A 10,811-nucleotide genomic window follows, 5' to 3' on the forward strand; every position below is an offset into this window, starting at 1 on the left:
TATGCGTAAGGATCCCATCCTGGAGCATGATATGGAGGTGGGAAGCTGCAGGTAACATATTGTTGCCACTGTCAGACCTAGGATAATAATATAGCTCTGAAGATCTATGGAGGTGGGAAGCTGCAGGTAACATATTGTTGCCACTGTCATAACCAACCACAAACGGTCAGAGTTCAATAAATTACCGTACTAAATTCTACCTTTGAAGATCTATACGACATTTGCTCTTCTGATAGATGCTGTTGAAACGTAAGTACGTAGTATTTATCAAACCATGTCCTACGTATTTAAAGATGATAAGCATGTTAGTTAGTGTGTCAGACATTTGAAGGAAGAAAATTAGCAGCATTTAATTTTCTAGTAGTTGGAGCCCGGCATTTCAAGAAATATTTTGAAAGCAATGTTTGTTGAGGTAAGAAAACGAACTAATTCTGTGATGAAATAGTTTGGCTCATACAATCAATAGAATCAGTACCAGCCAATGGAAGCATGCAGTTTTAAGAAAGAGGAAGGCTCCTAGAAGCCAAAAATCGGTAGTTAGGAGAGGGAAGAACGAACTGGACTCGGTGACGGTCATAATTAACTATCTGTCTCAGTCATTCACTTGATAGCTACTCACTGATGCGTTCAACATCATCTCATTCCAAACCCTACTCAACTCTACCTACATCATTTCCTAGTTGTATCTTGTCTATATCTCTTTGGTATTTGATAACACAAAATTAACTACGTGCATTTCTTACACAAGCCCTTCTTTAACTTTACCTTAATCCATCATCATCACAACAAAAGGGAACTTTCTTTTAAAATGCTTTTGGATTTTTTGGGTAGGATGATGTATGCATTATCTCTTGCCTCGTGCTCAATTATTTTGTTTCTGCAGTTTGTTAAGTTCATAAGGTAAATAACTTTCAAACTACAATTTTGTGTATCTAGACTTGGGATCGCAACAAAACCGCCTCACAGTTGAGGACTACATTTCAATAATGGATAAATTTATGAAGGTTGTTTTTATAAGACGGCCACATGTACTGTGAAACTAGCTGGACATGAGTATTATGTTACAGTTGTTACTGTTTTATTTTTGGGTTGATACTGATGAATTGTAGTAGATTAAAAGTCCATTTGAATGGGGCGAGAATATAAACAACGCCTGATGGGGCGTGAGTGTAAAGTTCGCCTGGAGACAGGTGAACATTAAACAACTGTTTGAATTAAAAGTGAACATTCATAGATTTAATTGTTTATGGAATGTTGGTCAGGCGAAGGTATTAAGTACGGTACATTTTGAGTCCGTCTCATGCCAGGCGAAATTTTTATTTACAACCAGATCAGACGTTATTTATGTATCCGCCCAAGTATGAGACGTAGATTAAGTTGTGAGTTGATTAAACATGTGCTCAACCAATTTTGCCCGCACCACGGAATAAATCAAATCATTTTTGTCTTTTTTGTTTAGTTTTTGCTCTTTCGTTATGCTGGCGTGATTGGAGACGCTCTTAGAGCGTCCACAATGGATGAGCAAAATGTGAAATAAAACTAAATTTGGTAGAAAAAGCAATCACAACCGAATAGAACAAAACCAAATATGCTGGGTTTTTAGAGTTTCAGAGTATATGTGATTTCAGATCCGGACCAAAACAATATTTAGTCGAGTGGAACTAAAAAGTGCAGTACTAGGCGTAGGTATAATAACCCTATAGTGTGCGGCGCATTTATAATATTCGTCCTATGGTGAGGCGCAGACTTAAATTCCGTTTGATTCAGGCGAAAGTATAAAGTACGCCGGGTGTGGCGTGAGTATAAAGTTCGCGAGATGGCAGGTGAACATTTAAATTCCTTCTGGTGAAAACCACCAAAGCCACTATATTTAACAGATACCTTCCATCTTGGTTATCTTCTGATGATGGTGGCGGCCTCCGCCTGCCCGTTTTCTTGAGGGTAGTGAGGAGTCGACGTGTGCAATCTCTTGTCGTAATGTCGTAGCAGGTCTAGTACATCCTTGTTTACAAATGAGTTGGCATTGTCTGCTTTGATTATTATTGGTGCGCCGAACCTATAAATGATGTACTCTTTGATGAACGCGGATATGGTTTTTCCCGTAGTCTTTTAGTCGCCTCCACCCATTTGGACCAATATTCTGTTGCGGTGATTATGTATTTGTGACGCTTTGAGTAATTTGGATTCATCGGGCCTATAAGGTCCAATCCCTAGCTGTGGAATGGCCATGGTGTTACTATGTTGTGCAACTGTGTATGCGACGCTCTGATAAATGCTCTGTGCATCTGGCAACTTAGGCATTTTCTAACATGTTCGGAGGTATTTGTTTCCATGGTCAGCCAATGGAACCCTCCTCAGGTCTGTAAGAATAATTATTCTGATATAATCTATGTATGGAACCCTCTGATATAATCTATGTATGGATGTCTCCTATCGATCTCCTCAACTGAGCAAAATTTTCCGGATTGTGGTGGAGCCTTAAAATCAGCGCAATTATCTTGAATAGTTGTTGCCTGTGCTGACATGCTCGACCAATATACTCCGAGCAGCTGGAGTTTCCTGTAGAGATGCACGGCATCGGTTTTTCTGCAGGTCTCTTAATGTAATTCTTGTAGTATTTTCTCCGCTTCCCTTTTGTTTACACATCTGGCGAGGGGTCCCTCCGCAACCCGATAGTATAATGCTCCTTGTTGTGAATGCCAATATTTTGTGTAGCACATGTCACGGTTTTAGTGGTCGTTTGCAAGATAACGATGTAGTTGTGCCTACACAGAGGAACCTGAGTAACAAAAGATACCTTCGCAGATCTACTTTATCTTATCCCAAGGCGGGATACCTCGACGTTCAAGATGAAAAAGTAGAACCTAGTCTAGAGAGCCGCAGCTGGCGAAGGGACAGAAGTAGATGACGAATCCAACCAGCATTTAATTCCCACATCTCTTATCTACACACAAAACCCAAGCACGTGGAGAAAGACGAGGTGGCAGAATCAGAGTGGCGGAAGCTAGCGGTGGACGAAGGTACAATCCATACTAAGGCTGGGAAGTTCCCGAAGGAACGTGGGTTAGCTGAGGTGGCAGAGTCCGACTGGAGAGAGCAAGCGGTGAACGAAGGTACCATTTGTAAGGAAGGCATATCAGGGGACGATGGACCCAAAGACAACAAAGACATATCTGGAGCCAAAGGGACTATAAATACCAAGCTCCACCAACAAAATAAAGGCATTCAATTCCTAGGAGAAAAAGATCTAGTCTTAAGATTATACCTCTTTAATGAGAAATCAAAGTAGTATCTAGCCCAGTACTCGATCTCTTCCTTTTCCAAGTACAATTTTGCACTCTCCTTTGCCTCACCCATTCTCTCCATATAGCCTTCAAACTCAGTTTTAGTATATGACATGGTTGCATTCCAATCCAAACTCTCCAAGTGTTGTCCTAGATGGTACTTTTTCATGTTCTTCCATGTGTGCCTAAAGCAATACCTATGGTAGTGGTTGACATCACTAAAATTCACATCAACACCAGCTTTGAGTCCCTTTTGTCTATCAGAAATGAAGGTTAAGGTCCTTTTGTGCTGCTTCAAATACGGTGCCATAATTCTCAGAAAGTCTATCAAATTCTCTTTTGTCTCATACCTACACAAGTATATCGCAACTGGAAACAGTCCATTGTTTCCGTCCAAGGCAGTGATTGCTAGTATTACTCCACCATACTTTCCATCAAGATGAGTACCATCTAACCCTAACAAAGGTCTACCTCCATTTACAAAACCATTTATACTATACTTATAAGCAATACAACAGTTCAAGAATTTACCAGATGTATCCCAATTACAAGTAGCAACACTTCCATGATTTTTCTTCAAGAGTTGCTTACAGAACTCACGTAAGAAAATGTAGCTTTCTTCAAAATTACCCAGCAGCCTCTTAATACAGAGATGTCTAGCATGCCACGCAGTCATATATGAGATCTCCACTCCATCTGCCAACTTGATTTCATCCTTGAAGTTCTTAGGTTTGTAGTTTGGATGAACTTTAAACTTCTGCAACATCATTCTAAAAACCCACCTGCAATACAAAAACATTAATAGATGAAGTTAAAGTAAAGGACAAAAGTTGAATACTTAAAAACAGTGGTACCCAACTTGTTTCAATATGAGATCTAAAGAAATCCTAAGATTAAACAAAAGGAATCACTCGAATCCCTATTTTACTTCATGACGGCAAAACCCTAATTATGTTTCTAATTTTTCCGCAAAGAAGAAGTGATTAGGTTGTTCTTCTTGTTTATACTGACACGTCCAGGTACCATCATGGTCGTTAAAATAAATTATGGTAAAGATTGAGCCACGTATCATGACCCCTAACGAGACGTTAGGATAATCCAAGGACATGTTAATATTCGTAAGGGTGATAATGTAACACATCACTTCTGTTACAGATATTTTATCTGGGTTGGGTCAACGGCTTGACTTGACGGGTCAAGATACCAAGCGTTAATATTTGAAATGTTGGGTACCAAAGCAATATATTGGACATTTGTTGGATGCCAAACGTTAAATAATCCTAAATTATATACATAAACACTAATTGAAAAATTAAAAACGAAACAAAGATTGATCACTTGATTAATCGATCTCACATTTTTTGTCCTAATTGAATTTGAGAGAGATCAGAGAAGTAGCAGATTCTTCTTTTTACTTTCTATTTTTATTGGAAGTGACTAAATGCAACTCATACTTTAATTAAATCCAACCCTAACTAAATACAACCACGATAAATTTGTAATTGGCTAAATACAACCTTTAACTAATTTTAACAATTCTTTACGTGCAACCCCTACCGCTTGACCGATTCAGTAAACCTGTAGATCAAATCTCTACATCCCATATTGTGCATGTTATGATTGATTGGTTGGATATTACTGAGTGGTCATGATCTTATATAGGAAAAAAATTCCACTATATGAAAAATAGTAAAAAAGATAAAATAAAAATCCACACTAGTGGAGGTTTTGATCTAATCAATTAACTTCGAACATTAATTGATTAAGTTGATCTTAGTGTTGAAAATTCTTTTGCTTTCTAAGATCAAGAGGATTCCGCAATTCCATGATCGACTAATTATCATGTTTTTGAACCGTTTCCATAATCCACTAATGGACTTGATCACAAATAACACCAAAGTTTCAAGGTATACTAGAACGGTATACTAGAACACCGTTATCACGATGGAAGGACCGATCCAAGAAGACAAAACACTGCTTTAATGAGACTGTAAAAGAAAGTTTCCCACTAAATAATTAATGTGGAGAATGAACAACATGATATTGAGTTGTTGTTTTTTTAATGTATTATTTTTTAATACAGTCTAATTTTTTTTTTTATAAGAAAACATCGATTTGATATGCTTGATCGGAGTAATAAATTTATATGCTTGATAATAAATAAATGGTAGTGAAACATAAAACCTCTTATTACCTACCTTTGTATCTCTCTTCAGTCTTCTCCGGTCTGTTCTAGACAAACAGTAATCTCCCTTTCAGATCTAGAAAAGAAAAAAAAATCTCTACCTTGTACCAGTTTGGTTCCTCCCTCTCTGTTTAGATTAGACTTTTAATTTAAGATTTTCCAACAGTTGTTGAACTTGCTCATTATGCCCAAACTTAGAAAAGGAATTTGGTGAATATCTTCCACAATTAACCTGTGGAGATATGCTTCTTATTTATATTAGGAAAGATAATAGATTTGTTACAGATTTAGAATATATCCTAACAAACATAAGAAGAATTCAAATCTGTTTAAAGTCCTAGTTTGTAGCCTATGGACTAGAGTTGTTGAGAGTCTTTGGGAAGACTTGATGCTTATCTTAGACACGTACTAACACCGCCCCTCAAGTTGTACTGGAGTTGACGGATGTGCAACTTGGATCGAAGAATTTGAAATCTTGGTGATGAAAGACCTTTCGTAAAAATATCCGCCAGTTGATCTCGAGAACTAATGAAACGTACACATAGCTTCTTGCTTGCAACCCGTTCTCTAACAAAATGGTAATCGATTTCAATATGTTTAGTACGTGCATGAAAGACTGGATTCGCAGTCAAATAAGTTGCCCCCAAATTATCACACCATAGAATTGGCGCCGAAACCGAAAAACCCAGTTCCACTAATAACGACTGAATCCAAACCAATTCTGACGTCGCAATGGCAACACCTCGATATTCCGCTTCTGTGCTGGATCTCGAAACCGTTTTCTGTTTTCTAGCACTCCAGGAAATTAGATTACCGCCAAAAAATATACAGTAGCCGCTAGTAGATCTTCGATCATCTAAACTACCAGCCCAGTCAGCATCCGAATATGCCTGAAGAGAAAAGTCTGTGGATGGGCTAAGATGTAAACCATAATCAATTGTGCTCTTCAGATAGCGAAGGATGCGTTTGACACTCTCCCAGTGTTCGACATAAGGATTATGCATATATTGACAAACTTTATTAACAGCAACAGAGATATCTGGCCTAGTAAGATGAAGATATTGCAAAGCACCAACAACGCTGCGATATAAAGTAGGATCAGACATTTTCTCAGTACCTTGTTGCCGCATTTTTTCACTTGACGACAACGGAGTGGAAACAGGTTTAACTCCATCCAGCTTCGTTCGCTTTAGCAGATCCGATACATATTTCCGTTGTGTGAGTGCTAGTCCACCAGTGTTGCGCAACACCTCTATGCCAAGAAAGTAATGCAAATCCCCCATATCTTTAATAGCAAATTCCGATCCCAGATCTCGAATGAGATTATTAATGGATTGTGGATCCGAGCCTGTGACTATAATGTCATCTACATAAACAAGTAGATATGTAATCGAAGATGAAGTTTTTAAAACAAAAAGAGATGTATCTGCCACAGAACCCTTGAACCCAAGAGCTAATAAATAAGTACTCAACCTCGAGAACCAGGCCCTCGGAGCTTGTTTAAGGCCGTACAAAGACTTATGTAATTTACACACATGAGTAGGACGATTCGGATCCACAAAGCCTGGGGGCTGTTTCATATAGACATCTTCATCTAAGCGGCCATGCAGAAATGCATTCTCAACGTCTAGTTGCTTTAAAGACCAATTATGCATTACCGCAATAGAGAGAACTAGTCTGATAGTGCAGGGTTTGATAACCGGGCTGAAGGTCTCACTGTAATCAACACCCTCGCGTTGATTAAAACCTTTCGCAACGAGCCGAGCTTTGTAGCGATCAATGCTGCCATCCGAGTTTTGTTTTACACGAAAAACCCATTTGGAACCCACGATATTCATACCAGGCAGTTGTTGCACAAGTGAGTACGTACCATTTCGGATAAGAGCATTGATCTGGTTACCCATTGCAGCTCTCCATTGTGGTAATTTACAAGCCTCCGTGTAACAAGAAGGTTCCATAAAGTCGGAGTCCAACAGGGGATGTTTGGTGGCCAAGAGACTGAATTTCCGGGCAGGCTTCACTATTCCAGACTTAGAGCGTGTCTGCATGGAGTGAGTAGGTATTGCTGCACTGGCATCGATGTCTGCGGGAGGTTGAGACGAAGAGATCAATGGAGTTGATGACGCTGTAGACACTGCATCAGGAGAGCCAACAGGAACTGATGAAGCTGCAGACGCTTCAGCAGACAAAGTTGCAGAGGGCGACGCTGGAGAGCCAACAGGAACTGAGGCTTGGTGTGACGTAGCAGCAGATCCACCAGGAGATGCAGCAGTGGTAACAGGAGAACTATGAAGTGAATTGCCAGCAACCGGTGGAGTAGAACTCATAGTATTCTCAGCAGAAGTAACAGCAACAGGCTCAGGTAAATTACGGGAAGCAAAGCCAAAAGACGTTTTTGAAAAGGTGAATGAAGAAAAACACTTGTGTCAGATGGAATCATACCTTGCGATGACTGGGTTCCTTGCTGCTGTGGCCTTGAAAGGGAATGTTTCTTCAACAAAACGAACATGACGAGAAACATATATGCGTCCACTTTCACGATGTAGACAAAGGTAACCTTTGTGTGCATTGTTATATCCTATGAACACACACGGCAAAGACCGAGGCTCTAGTTTATTGGAGTTGTAAGGACGTAAACATGGATATGCTAAACAGCCAAAGACCCTAAGAAAAGAGTAGTCAGGTTTTTTATTGAACAATAACTCTAATGGAGTAGCAGAGACACTTTTAGATTTTGGTAGACGATTAATCAGGAAGCAAGCCGTTAGAAAAGCGTCTGACCAATAAGAATAGGGAATCGCCGCTTGGAAAAGAAGTGCTAAACCAGACTCAGTGACATGTCTAATTCGCCTTTCAGCAAATCCATTTTGTGCAGATGTATGTGGACAAGTGAATCTGTGCTGAATGCCAGAATCATTCAAATAAGATGTGAACTTTTTGTACTCTAAAGCATTGTCAGACTGAAAAATTTTGATCCTGTGATTTGTCAGATTTTCAACTTGCTTTCGAAAGAGAATAAATATATTTAAGGCTTCAGAACGTTGAACCATTGGAAAAATCCAAGTATAATGGGAATAAACATCCATAATTAACATGTAATACCGAAAACCAGTTCTAGACAATTTTGGTGAAGTCCAAATGTCAGACACAACTAAACTCAAAGGAATATCATAAGAAGTACTACTGTGAGAGAAAGGTAATCTCTTACTCTTGCTTACATGACACGAATGGCAGTAATCAAAAGACTTATTCGAAATAGGTAAAGAGAATCTACGACAAATGCTTGTGACAGTTCTTATCATTGGGTGACCTAGACGTTGATGCCAAACTGGCAGAGTTGAAGCAACATTCACTTGGGGTTTTATAATATGATCCAGCTTGTTCAAGTCGTCAAAAATGTAAAGACCATTCCTATTCAGGCCGCGCAGCAACAGCTCCCCCGTCATATTGTCCTTCACAAAAAATTGAGAAGAGTGAAACTCAAAGAACACATTATTGTCTCTACAAAATTGTGAAACAGACAGTAGATTTCTGTTGATATTCGGAACACGGAATATGTGATTTAACGAAAACACCCTGGAATTAACAGTAAATGATGCATTGCCAACATGAGAAATAGGAACACTATTACCATTCCCAACTTGTACTTGTTCAGTCCCGTCATACTCATGAGGTATAGACAGATTTCTGAAATCCGATGTCATATGATGTGTTGCGCCAGAGTCAGTCACCCAGTTATTGGTTGTATCCGAACCGGAAGAGCAATATAAGCAGCCGGATTTTTTGATTTAGGAGTAGAAGATTTCTCATACCGAAACCAGCATCTAGGAGCCTGATGACCATTTTTTTGCATATCTGACAGGGTTCCTCAGACGTATTGGTTGACTGCTGTCCACGGTGTTGCATGTTGAAACGTTTCTGCTGATTGTTGAACTGGTATTGTGGATTTTGATTACTGAAGTGATTCTGTGAACCACGGTTTTGCTGGTGCATCTTGGAACTGGATTTGAACTGTGGTGCGAGTCTGGAGACAGCTACATTGACAGCCGGTTGTTGGATGGAGGACAACTGCTGTTCTATTCTCATATCAAAGGTGAGAAGATGGGAGTAGAAAGTTTCCATATCCATGTCATCTTTTGTACTCAGAGCCGTGACAATGGGATCATAGGATTGATTCAAACCATTACTTATTGACTGCATTTTTTCATCATTGGATACATCATATCCAGTTGCTGCAAGCTGTTCAAATAGATTTTTAGCATCAGTTAAATATGTTTTGAGGGACTTGTTACCTTTGTTCATAGAATGGAGTTGTTTCTTGAGACTCATCATGTGAGCTCGTGTTTTTGGAGCAAAGTAGCTTTCTAGTTTCTCCCATACGGCTTTGGCAGTATCCAGACCACGTACATGACACAGAACCTCCGGGGTGAGTGTTGAATTGAGCCAACCAACAATGAGAGAGTCCTGTGCTTCATATTCTGTATAGAGGGGATTTATTTCATCTGAATCAGGGAGAGTTTTAGGAGGGATTGCTTTGCTTCCATCTATAAAACCAGTTAAACCATACCCTTTTAATATTGGTTTGAATTGGGTTTTCCATAGAGAGTGATTTGTTTCTGTAAGTTTTAGGGTGACTAGGTGATGAATCTGGATATTTCTCATGCTGTTTGTTGTGGATGCCATTGTTGTTTTCTTCTGTTTTTTTTATGTTTCTTTGCGGAAGTGTGTGTTGGATCGACTCGTGATACCAACTTAGAAAAGGAATTTGGTGAATATCTTCCACAATTAACCTGTGGAGATATGCTTCTTATTTATATTAGGAAAGATAATAGATTTGTTACAGATTTAGAATATATCCTAACAAACATAAGAAGAATTCAAATCTGTTTAAAGTCCTAATTTGTAGCCTATGGACTAGAGTTGTTGAGAGTCTTTGGGAAGACTTGATGCTTATCTTAGACACGTACTAACACCCAAGATTTTTCAACACCAAGATTTTCACTTTTACAAGTACAACTTCAAAAATTGAATTTTGATTTTTGGTGTGATGGATAAACAAACCTTCATGTAATCTGCATTGATTGGACAAACAAACAGTAAACCTTCATGTAATCAAAAATTGAATTTTGATCTTTGGTCATTCCCTACATATCTCAGAAAAGGGGATTTATAAATTAGCTTTTAATTTGATATTTTTGTTTGCCTTCGATGCATTAATCTCGAATTTCTTGTAATTCAATTTTTCATGAAATTTGGTAGTGGTGGTGGATATGGTGGTCGTGGTGGTGATGGCGTTTTTGTGAAAAGAAAACGAAGGTTTTAAAATTTGGTGGTGATGGTGT

This window comes from Papaver somniferum, unplaced genomic scaffold (assembly GCF_003573695.1).
Source record: "Papaver somniferum cultivar HN1 unplaced genomic scaffold, ASM357369v1 unplaced-scaffold_22, whole genome shotgun sequence".
In the NCBI taxonomy this organism is placed as follows: Eukaryota; Viridiplantae; Streptophyta; class Magnoliopsida; order Ranunculales; family Papaveraceae; genus Papaver; species Papaver somniferum.